This window comes from Danio aesculapii, chromosome 18, assembly GCF_903798145.1.
Source record: "Danio aesculapii chromosome 18, fDanAes4.1, whole genome shotgun sequence".
Lineage (NCBI taxonomy): Eukaryota > Metazoa > Chordata > Actinopteri > Cypriniformes > Danionidae > Danio > Danio aesculapii.
The window spans coordinates 28931968-28944449 of NC_079452.1; the positions used below are offsets into that span (position 1 = coordinate 28931968).

A 12482-nucleotide genomic window follows, 5' to 3' on the forward strand; every position below is an offset into this window, starting at 1 on the left:
CAAGTTTGCGAATCAGATTAAAATGACTGGATGAACTGATCTGAGATCTCTGCGTGTGTTGTGAAGGACAGATCTATCGATCCTCGAAATCATGATCAGAAGTGCAATGATTGGCTGATGGCACAGCAGCGCAATGACATCATCTGATTAATATTCAATTATCCATGCGAGCAAAATTATGTACAATTTGTGGTAAACGGTTTGTTAAATATGATACGCAACGGATTTTCTTTATTGTAGTAGCCTATAGGCCTATTCAAGTTTCTTAATCAGCGTAAACAATAACTGGCTGTTCAAATTAATTTTGCATCAAAAAAATAAAGGTGTTTGGGACTTTTGCAAAACATCAAATCACCGTCATATTAATAAAATAAATACCGTAATACCAGTCATAAATACCGTCATACCAGTCGAAACATGTGCTTGACTGCATGAATGATCATTCCTTAAAAAAATAAACCAAACAAACAAACAAAAAACAGTCTAATTATGCGCATGTCTATTATCATACACAAATTGTACTAAAGCTGCAACCTTAAAATAGGACGCGTTGGTATCTAATAAGTCCATAATAATAAACGTTCTCTTTGAACCCCTTGGGGATAGAACCCCCCGTGACAGTTTTTGTTCTTTTATTATTTCGGTGTGCAGATTGTGTGTGTGTGTATGTGTGTATATATAATTATTTCTGTATTTATTTTTTTTGTAACTATTTACTATATTCCCAAGTGTATGTAACTACTGCTGTGAGAAGATATCAGAATTTGGTACATACTTTCAGTATTACCTTTGCTTGAAAAGACCGATCTAATCCTGTTTATATGAAATGAGCCTGCTCCCGAGCAGGTTTGAGTTACCAGACCTGTTACTATGACAACAAATCTCGAGTTTTGAAGAACGAAACGATCCTGGATCGTGTCAAATCGTCAATAACCAACTGAGTAATCCACGTATGAAGAACGAACCCCTGGTGACTAGTTGTACAATAATCAAATAGCGGATCAAGCATGTTTCTTTAAATTACATTTGTTTAAATTTAATACTTAATATTCATTCAAAATGCTTTACAAAAAAGGCTTTTAAAAAACAACAGTACTGTCATCTATCATGATCATGAAATACTACTACTACCCATACAAAAAGCAAGCCAGGGCCAGTCGCGTTTCCACAGTCACTTCCAGGGACCTGATCGTGCAAAATAGCAATTTCCTCGGGGCCAGTGGCTGGTCTTTTTTGACCCGCCAAATGCCTTAGGCCAAAGAGGGCCAGTTGAAGCTTCGGGGCGGAGTGGAAGCATAGATGGAGTTTGCCCAAGTCTGTTTTAGGTCTCTCTGGAGCATTTGGGCTGAATGTTTGACGACGTCTACCAAAACGAGGATGTTATAACATACGATTTATACCAAGTTATTACTGGAGAAATCCCGCTGGGTCATCCCTCCATTAGTGGCAATGACCACTTGATGCCAGCAGTCGACTGGCGAGTAAACGAATATGATGAATGAAAATACACAGGCCTATGTGTATAGTCATATCATGTAATGGTGTGCAGTAACGTGTAATTTGTTTGCTTCGGTTGTCTCCATTTTAATAGTTTCGTGATGATGCAATGGTGTGCTTTATCTGCCTGATTCTGATATGACTTTCTTCTTCATGCTGAATTGGGCGAGTTGTGCGACGTTTCGGGGGCGTACTGGGGGCGGGTTTTGCGTGCTGCGCTGTGAGCTATTGGCGGAAATTAGCTATTAGTGGAAACGTGACATGATTTCAGCCTCACTGCTCAAGCTCCTGGGCTACTGGCCTGGCCCGATAAAAGCCCTGCCTCGCACTGGCCCGACAATGGAAATGCTGCTAATGTGTGTGTATGTGTGGCCTGATGAATCCTATGTGTGTGTGTGTGACTTGATGAACACTATGTGTGTGTGTGTGTGTGTGTGTGTATGGCCTGATAAACTCTATGTGTGTATGTGTGGCCTGATGAATCCTATGTGTGTGTGTAGGTGTGTGTGGCCTGATGAACTCTATGTGTGTGTGTATGGCCTGATCTGCTCTATGTGTGGGTATGTGTGGCCTGATGAATCCTCTGTGTGTGTGTGTGTGTGTGGGTGACCTACATGCTCTACACCCTCGATGTGCGCCTCGATCTCCTGCATGACGCGTGTTTCTCTCTCCAGCTCCTCTGCGCTGCGGCGGCCCTTGTTGATCCGCTCGGCCAAACGCTTGATGTTCTTCTGAGCGTCCAGCAGAAACAGGTAATCTGGATGATCCTCAGGAGTGTGTTTCAGCAGATCCTGACAAACATAAACACAACAATCTAAACACGCACAGACCAAACACGCAGAGGCCAAGACACTGAGAGAATCTGCGCAGAAATGAAAATTCTGGCATCACTTAAGGCCCAATTCCAATTCTACCCCTAAGCCTTCCCCTTGCGCATTCACGTGAAGGGGTAGGGGGGTCCCAATTCTCTTTAGTTTAAAGGTGTAGGGCTAAGGGGAAGGGCTAGATAGCCTCTGAAACCGATATTTTTCAGGAAAATAGTACACACTAGAAACCAAGGGGTAGGAAATTTCCCAGAATACACCATCTACAATAGCAACACGGCTGCATCCGTGAATCAAGCGATGCACAAATTTAAGTATGTTTGGGCATTATTAAGAATCTTCACAACAAACAAGCATATGTTTTAATACATTCATGATTGTCTTCGTGTTTTACGGTCATGTTTTAAAAAGGAAAGATTAAATTTTGCTATCTATAATCCATAATAACTCCTGTATAGTCGTCTCACAACATCTCACGTCACTCGATGACACTCAAACACCCTGTCAGAAAAGTCTAGTGCCTGGGAATCAGCTTTTTACAGTGTCTGCTATAACGTTAATATTGTTTTCGTTTGTTTACATAGATGAATATGGCTACAATGTAAATGCACAGTACAGTTACGAGCTTATTGCCAACATGATAACATGATATCAATGCCTTCTGTGATTTCCAATTCCAAAAATAAAATAACTCAACTGGAATAACAACAGCAGTCGCCATCGTCAATCTCAAATGAACAAGAGATTGTGATGACATATGATGACGTGTGCAGGTGATGTGGTTCTGTCCCATTTTTTTAGGGGCAAATTAGAAGCCCTTTCCCTTCACACTCTGTTTTAAGGGCCAAGGGGAAGGAGTACAAATATAGAATTTGGATTGGGCCTTACTCATTCTCCACTTGTCAATAAAAGCTGTGTGACTTTTTCTTTCTTTCAGTTTGAACACACACACAAAAAACAGCTATTGAATTCCATAGCAATTTTTATTCCTACTTTGGATGTTCTTTTCTTTTTCTTTTTTAATTTTTAAAGAACTTCAGGTTTGCTGAGCTGCACAATTTGGATAATACAAATTTTATGCCATCTGGATAATTATAAAATACTCTAAAGTATGACTACAACTACAATAAATAAGTTCATTCATTTATTCATCAGGGGTCGCCACGGCGGAATGATCCGGCAACCTATCCAGCATATGTTTTACGCAGCGGATGCCCTTCCATGCTTCAACCCAGTACTGGGAAACATCCATACGCACTCATTTACACACATACACTACGGGCAATATAGTTTATTCAATTAACCTGTCCCACATGTCTTTGGACTGTGGAGGAAAGAATTAATAAGTATATAAATAAAAAAAAATTTAAATAAAAATAAATAAATAAATAATTAAGTAACATTAAGAGTATGTAATAAAACATTAAAATACATATTTTTTTATTTTGTGTCAATTACTTTTTCTGTCTTTCAGATGTTCAATTATTGAACTTTTATTGGGGTGGACATCTGGCAAATTTTGGAAAATAATATAATATATAAAGTACCAAGAGACTACCATAAAAATATGTTTAAAAATATTAAGCAAATAAAAGAATACAACATTATTATTTCTACAAATATATTATTATTACTATTATATATATATTATAATATATATATTATATGTTATATGTTATTTATTTTTATATTCATTTATTGTTATTCATTATTTTAACATTTATTATTAACATTATTATTATTATTACTCATTCATTCACTCATTCATTTTCAGAAGTTTAAGGAATAATGTGAGTGTCACCTTGACCAGCAGCTCGTATCGAGGGATTCTCTGAACCGGCTTTATCATCAGGTCAGCCAGAGCCTGTTTCTCTCTGTTCTCACGCATACTTTGCTGAATAGGAAAGACAAACGATTACAGACAATTAACAAAACACAACAGTTTATAACCATCCTGTACTAAAAGTTTCAGCTTTCACCACTAGAGGGCAGAAATCATCGCATTCATTTCTCAAACACTTTATGATTCAGCAGAATCTATAAAAGTAGGAATATGAGAATGTATTTAACGATGTTGTAACTGTAGAAATGTTGTAACTGTGCTGTTTTTTGAAATAAAAGTAAAATAAAAAAAAGTATTTGGAAAAACTTAAGTTTATAAACAAAAATTAGAACTGCTGCTTTTGGCAACTAAACAAAAAATGAAGTACTAAAATTAAATATGTATACAAAATTATATATAAGATAAATTATTGTTGTTTCAAAACATTACTTTATGATTCATTAGAAACAATAAAATCAGAAATATAAAAATGCTATGTATTTAACAATGTTGTTATTGTTAACAAAAAACTACATTTTCTTTGTTATAATATAATTGTTCATAAACAAAAAATAGAACCGCTGCTTTGGGAACTAAAACACATAAAGCATTTAAACAACAATAAAAATATAAACTAATGCCATTTAAAACCTAAAATAAAAGTATTACATACGGTGCAGAATTAAAATAAAAATTAAATGATTTTATTAAAAAATGTACAAAACTAAAATAAGTAATTTTACCTTAGCAGTTAGCAGAAAAAAAAATAAACAATAAAAAACTATATAAAAAAATCTAATAAAACCTTTAATTTTTACATAAACACACAGTGATTAAAAACAAAATATGTTTAATTTTGATTCTTAAGAAAATTAATGCAGTAAAATAGCACGTAACAAATAATTTGAAGTACTGGATGAACTAAAACAAGAAATACACAATAAACTATTTTTTTAAAATATTAAATTATACTTAACATCTAATTAACATTAAAGGACTAAATTTTTAAAGTAAAACTATTATAATAGGCTAACTGTATTAATATAAAAACAAAAGAAAAAACTAATAAAGATTAAAATAAAAACAATACAACAAACAACAAATGATGCTAAAACATACCTTACTATTAATATTATAATAATTACTGGGTAAAGCTAATAAAATGTTTAATAGCCAGCTATTCAACATTTTGTACCTTTAAAATACCAAACTTATAATTCTTAATAAAGAAATTATATAAATAAAACACATCAAAATTATAAAAATAATATAGACTATTTATAAAAATGAAAGCTATTTCAAAACATAAATACATGCTAACAAAAACTCTAAAATAACACAGTTTCACCTCATATGTGTCGCCATCTCCAACTAAAGACCAAAAAGTCCAATATAAAGACAAAAAATGAACCTGTTCAGCATGATTTCTTTGCAAGTCAAAATACAGATATTTAAGTTCGGCCGTATGATGTCTTAATCCGCCTCTACATGGTGAAAACTGCTGTTTTAAGCAGAAAGAAAGCTGTACTGTACCTCCAGAAACTTGAGGAAAGCAGGTTTGGCCTCCTTGGCGATTCTCACTGCATCTTTGGCATTCATGAAGTTGTCGATGTACGCAGAATAAATATTAGCCAGAGTTTCTTTGGAAAACTGAGGGGAAAAAAGAGATTTTGTCAGTCAAGCGTCTTCAAAACTCATCACAGGCCTTCTGATCACGGATAGATATTGAGGTAAAGTTGGTTTTATATTCGCACACACATTTTTTTTTCCCACTTGTGACTTGCACTTTAATCATTCAGTCTAAAATAGCATGTAGTATGACTTCAAAACAAAATTAGAACTATTTCATTTAATTAACTGAACAGTGGTGTACTTTGATAGTCATTGGATACTAATCTGATGGTCCTATTTAGAATTTACAAAGAATAATTTTCCAAAATTAGCCTATATTTTTAAGAAGAAAGTCCGAATGTGGCAATATAAAACCAACTTTAGCCTACTTCATTCAGATCGAAATGTTTGAGGGAGAATATTGTCCTCAGAGTTTTGAAATATTTTATGTTATGGATAAAGTAACAGTTACATCCAGGAGGTTGTTATGGCAGAATAAAGCCCGACAGCTTTAGCGGAGCAATGTTGTAACGTTATGACTGAAGAGACTTATACTGTGAAAACAACCGTCCTGAATTTACTTTATAAAGCTTATTACACGGCTACTTTACACAAAATATGAAAATTAGACATAAAACATTGTTTTGAGCCGTAATAGTTGATGAATTCTTTAAACGCAAAGCTGACAGTAAAGAAAACAGTTGATGGGAGTTTTACGTTGCACTAACCTGCGCATGATTCAGTCACAAGATGGCGCCAAACGGTCAAAAACGCAAAGCTGACAGAAACGAAACCGGCTGAATAAAGCATAAACTAAATCTTATTCATTCACAAGCGGCGCCAAACAATCCAAAACAAGTCCAAAACAGTCAAAAAACGTGGCGTGACAAACAAGCTGATATGAATGTGGATGTAACAGGCCCGTAGCCAGCCTGGTGAAAGGGGTGGTTCTTTTTTTCTCAAAAAGTGGACCTTTTTGCAGTTATACACCTCAGTTTCTAGTTAAGTATGACATATAAATACTGCATTTTAGTGAACTTTTTGCTGGATTAACTAGTCAGATGTCATCATAACAACACTTTAATTATGTACTAAAAATATTTCCTAAAAAATTGCAATAAAAAAAAACATTTAAACAAGACTAATGTTTAAAACACAAATTTATTACATCATATATCATTAGGAAAAAATAGTAATCTGTTAAAGTTTTAAAGTAAAAACACTGTAGCCTACTGTCATTTATTAGACAAAAAAATAAACTAGCCAGCACATTCAACTGTCCTCAGTCACAGTTTGGCCATTTCAATAAAAAATTATAATTAAAACATATTAATAATAATAATAATAATAATAATAATAATAATAATAATAATAATAATAATAAAACAATAATAATGAATTCTTCTAAATTTTTCAAGTCTCTTTGGTAAAAAAGTACATTTGAAAATTCCTGGAAATCAACAACAGCCAAAATATATTCAAGTGAATTTAATATGATCAGCTTCTGGTGCTTCACACCTTTTTATTGCTCATTTTTATTTCAGAAATAAGGTCCAAGATTTAGAATAAAGTTACCTGTAAAATGTTTTCTCTGTTTAAAAACAAGACAGTAGTGAAAGAAGACGTCTCCTACGTCAGATTATAGTCCCACCGAAGCAACAGCCGACAGAGGATTCTGTTTGGTCTTAAAGCCTTTTTCGATGGATTATTTTCATTATTTATGATGGCATAGCAGTCAGAATAGGACAAATGAGCTCATGTATGGGACAAATTCTGGACCTTTGTCAGTGAGAGTGGGTCTTTCGAACCTCCCTGGCTAAAGGTCTGAAAAGTTAGGACATGTTTTATGCTTATAGTAAACATGTTTTAATAGAATTGTGACTATAAAAGCGCACCTACAGGTGTTTCAGGCGCAGGCCAGACTTTCTCCAGTTCATAATTTAATTTATTTATATGAATTTTGTCTAAAAATGATCATACCTATCCAGTTTCATCTGGAATGCATCACAGATCACCTTCTGAAGTGGTTTGAGCGATCGGATATCTGATCAGAATAAAACGAATGAAGTGAGCAAACAGCCTCATAAACACAGACGTGACGGGATTATATATTGAATAGAAATATATTATATTAATTATATAATAAATATATTATATAATATTAAATTACATAAAATAATTAAAAGGACAAATGCTGGACGTTTTGGCCATGGGGGGTGGTTAGTAGCAATTAACATGCTATTAGGTCATGTGACCGCTAGATGGCGATCTTGGATATTAAGAAGCTTACCACCACTAGGAGTTTGTCAGAGTCATTGGTCAGAGCAGTGTGTTCTAGCCGGGCTCACTTTCTGTTCTAATGTTGATTCTAATAAAATGTCAATTATATATTTAATATGCTTTTGTCTACAGCCAATCGCACTCGCCGTGACGTAAATTCCCGAGTCTGTGTGCTCCAATGAGATGTGCTCGCTTCAGCGCTCACCATGACAACGAGACTCACAGCAGTGACGTCGCACTGTAAACATTTGCATCTGCATTCATATAAAAGCTCGTCAGCTCTCTCTCAGTCTTGTCAGTTCGCTCGGTGTTGCTGTTTGTACTTGACCAAGGTGAGTTCAATACCTGACGGTACGAGTGGAGCCACGCCAATCTCACGAAGTCCGCTTCGTGAAGCTTCACTCGGGCCCGTCTGTGCTGTAGTTCCTTGCGGTTTGCGTACATAAACGCAATATCGCGAAGAATATTACGTGTTTGTTGCTCGAAATGTGCCGCCGAGCAACATTCCAGTGAACACTGGCACGGACTGGCGCCCGGTTAGCTCGTGCACTCCCTGGGGCGAGGCGGCTTGTGAACCCTAGGCAGGGATCAATACAAGCCGTGAGGACCCTCAGGGAAACACGGGAGGCCGGTAGTGGGACCCCGCTGCGAGGGTTATGGTGGGTGGGAGCAGCGAGGCCCACTCATCGTCTATTTTAAACTATAGTTTCAAACTTTAGTTTACTATAGTTTAAAATAGAAACCATGGTAACTGTAATGTATTAACTCTATGTCTGGCTGTTGTAATGTTTTGCTTTGTTTTTCAGCAGAGTTGTTGAGCAAAGAAGGACTGTTGAAGACAACCGTTGAAGACAACCGCGGGTTATATTCACGAGCGCGCGCATTATAATGTTTCCGTGCTGTTTTCTGAAAGTTTATCTGGTTTAGATAAGTTTGCAGATCAAACAAAATAAACTATACTCTTTCTAAACACCTGTCTCGTGTTTTCTTTGTCCTCTACAGCAATACACTGTCAAACAAATCTGTTGAATGCTTTTGTATGCAACATGGTTTGACAATAAAGTAGTCTAACAAATAAATAGTTGTTATAAATGTACCTTCATTAGTCAACATTAGGTAATAAAAAGCTAATCAAAGATGTCCTAAGACATAATGGTAATGTTATGGTTGTTACATAGCTGTATTATTATTATTCTGTATATTTAAAACCAGCAGAATATACTATATATATTTAAAACGTCATGAACTGTCTGTTATTCTAACATTTGCTTAATAAAAAGGTCCTAAGACAAGAATGGGGATTGTTTTGGTTTTATGTCAAACTACTGTAGGTTTTAGGTTGACTACAGCAGGTATCTATATCATAATATTGGTAGAGTTATTTCAATGACCCAAATCAAGTAAAATGTCTCTTACTCAAGTACTTTTAGCATGCAAAAGTCAAATTTAAGTATATAAAATACATTTTCCAACAACACAATTTTGTGAAAATGACCAGTGGAACTATTAACTACTATTTTTATTTACTGTTGGTTATGGATAAAATATTAATTAATTAATACTATAAGATTTAAATACTGCATTTTAGTGATTTTTTTTGCTGGATTAACTAGTCAGATGTCATCATAACCACACTTTAATGATGTGCTAAAAATATTTCAGGAAAAAATAACAATCTTAAAGTTTTAAAGTAAAAAAACTGTAGCCTACTGTCATTTATTAGACAAAAAACAAACTAGCCAGCACATTCAACTGTCCTCAGTCCCAATTTGGCCATTTCAATAAAAATAATAATTAAAACATATTAATAATAATAATAAAACAATAATAATGAATTCTTCTGAATTTTTCAAGTCTCTTGGGACATTTGAAAATTCCTGGATATCAACAACAGCCAAAATATATTCAAGTGAATTTAATATGGTCCACTTCTGGTGCTTCACACTTTTTTATTGCTCATTTTTATTTCAGAAATAAGATCCAAGATTTAGAATAAAGTTACCTGTAAAATGTACAGTAGTGAAAAAAGACTTCTCCTACATCAGATTATAGTCCCACCGAAGCAACAGCTGACAGAGGATTCCGTTTGGTCTTAAAGCCTTTTTCGATGGATTATTTTCATTACTTATGATGGCAGAGCAGTCAGAATAGGACAAATGAGCTCATGTATGGGACAAATTCTGGACCTTTGTCAGTGAGGGTGGGTCTTCCGAATCCCCCTGGCTAAAGGCCTGAAAAGTTAGGACATGTTTTATGCTTATAGTAAACATGTTTTTAATAGAATTGTGGCTGTAAAAGCGCACCTACAGGTGTTTCAGGCGCAGGGCAGACTTTCTCCAGGTCATCATTTAATTTTTTATATTAATTTTGTCTAAAAATGATCATACCTGTCCAGTTTCATCTGGAATGCATCACAGATCACCTTCTGAAGTGGTTTGAGCGATCAAATATCTGATCAGAATAAAACGAATGAAGAGAGCAAACAGCCTCATAAACACAGACGTGACAGGATTAACGTTAGCGCCTTTTGCTGTGAAGTGACATCTAATGGCTGAGGACTTGCCATTAAAGCCTTCGTCGGACAGTTATTTAAAAAAATTGTGTCAAAAATAGGGAAAGGGAGGTCATGTACTGGACAAGTCATTAAACATACAGGACGTCCTGGCTAATGCGGCCAGTTAGCCTAGAACCTCATGGATAGGGAGAGATTTTCATCTGTTAGGAAGTACGTAACTTTAGCCTTGCTCTGTTTGGCAGTCTTTTTGAACATATGTTCAATATTTTGCGATTATGATGTCGCTGCCTGCCTTTTCTGCCTCTCTTTCTCTTTTTGACCCATAGCGTTTCTCTGTATGGACAAAGAGCATAGTTGTAAGCTCTTTGGATATGACCACTCAGTGGGTTATGTCATGTGACTCACGGCTTTGAGGCTCTATGGGCCATAGTTAGTTAAAATGACACTTTATTACAATATATAATAAAGATAAATATAATTATACAATAAGTATATTATATAATATTAAATTACACAAAGGACAAATTCTGGACCTTTTGGCCGTGGGGGGTGGTTCGTTCGAACCACCCGAACCCCCCCTGGCTACGGGCATGTGTAATTTTAATATATTCACTAACAGTTACGGTCTTTCAAAGTTCCCGGATGAGCTTGTATTATTGTGAACTGGGAGTAATATACCTTAGAATTTCGCGACTGACCAATCCAAAGCGAGTATTCCAGAAAACCGCATAATAAATTAACATAGAAACTGCTTCTCAGCTTCACACAGTAGGCCTATGTGGATGATGGAGCTGGTGGAGTGGTGGACAGACAGAAAAGCGGCTTGTGAAGAGAAACTCAGATTTAAAATAAATAAATAGGGTGAATTCTGGTCATTTGGGACACTTTTTTTTACTTCAGCTCTCTATTTCAATGTCTATCTAACTAATTAGAACCAGATATTAGACTTTTCTGAAATCCGTAAGATGTTTTCTAACCACATAGGAAAACATAAAAGCTATTATACTGAGAAAAGCCATGCCACACCTATTAGTGTTTTTGAGCCAAAAAAAAATTCTGCCTGAGTTTGATCAACTGGGACAGGTCACTTCATAATCTGGGACATAGGTATTTGGGCTGAAAAAGTATATATTTGCCATATTAATGCATGCCAAACACTATTTTACCAATTGTTAAAAAGTGTGTTCATGTGTGTGTGAGTATGTGTGTGTGTTGGTAAGTATGTTTGTGTGTGTATGTAGGAGTGTGTGTGTATGTTTGTGTATGTATGCGTGTTTGAGTATGAGTGTGTATGTTTGTGTGTGTGCGTGTGTGTGTGAGAGAGAGAGAGAGAGAGAGAGAGAGAGAGAGAGAGATTGTGTGTGAGAGAGAGGCATTTCTGTGTGGAGTTTGCATGTTCTGCAAATAAGAATTTAGTTGGCGGTTCATTCCACTGTGGCGACCCCAGATTAATAAAGGGACTAAGGCGAAAAGAAAATGAATGAATAAATGAATAAAATAACATAAAACAGGCAACCAGCTGAAATAATTTGAAGTACTACAATTACTAAAAATAGAAAAAGACAAATCAAGGGACTAACTGAAATTTGCTAGACTATAAGTGTAAATAAAGTATAAATAACAGAAATAAGATTTTCAACATCCACACGGTGCTCAGGTTTCTAGTTCAAAGTTGTTCTTAACATTAAGCTGCACATGAATGTAATATAACCAACCAAATTACATTATTTAATATTTTAATTTATGAAACAAGGTGAATGACTGTTGGGTTTCATGTTTTACTCCAGCATGTGACTTTGTGTTATTTAATAAAACAGGATAATGCTGCTTTCTTGCAGGAGAAGTTATGGCAGGATTTTTTAAAGGGATAGTTCACCCAAAAATGACATTTTACTAGCTATCTACGCTTCCTCAAGTGGTTATAAACCTTTAT

General features: G+C 35.2%; 1 pseudogene; it reads right to left on the minus strand.

The window, feature by feature from the left end:
• The window catches only part of LOC130245349 (rho guanine nucleotide exchange factor 17-like), a 179134-nt pseudogene that overhangs the window by 28759 nt on the left and 137893 nt on the right, over positions 1-12482 (minus strand).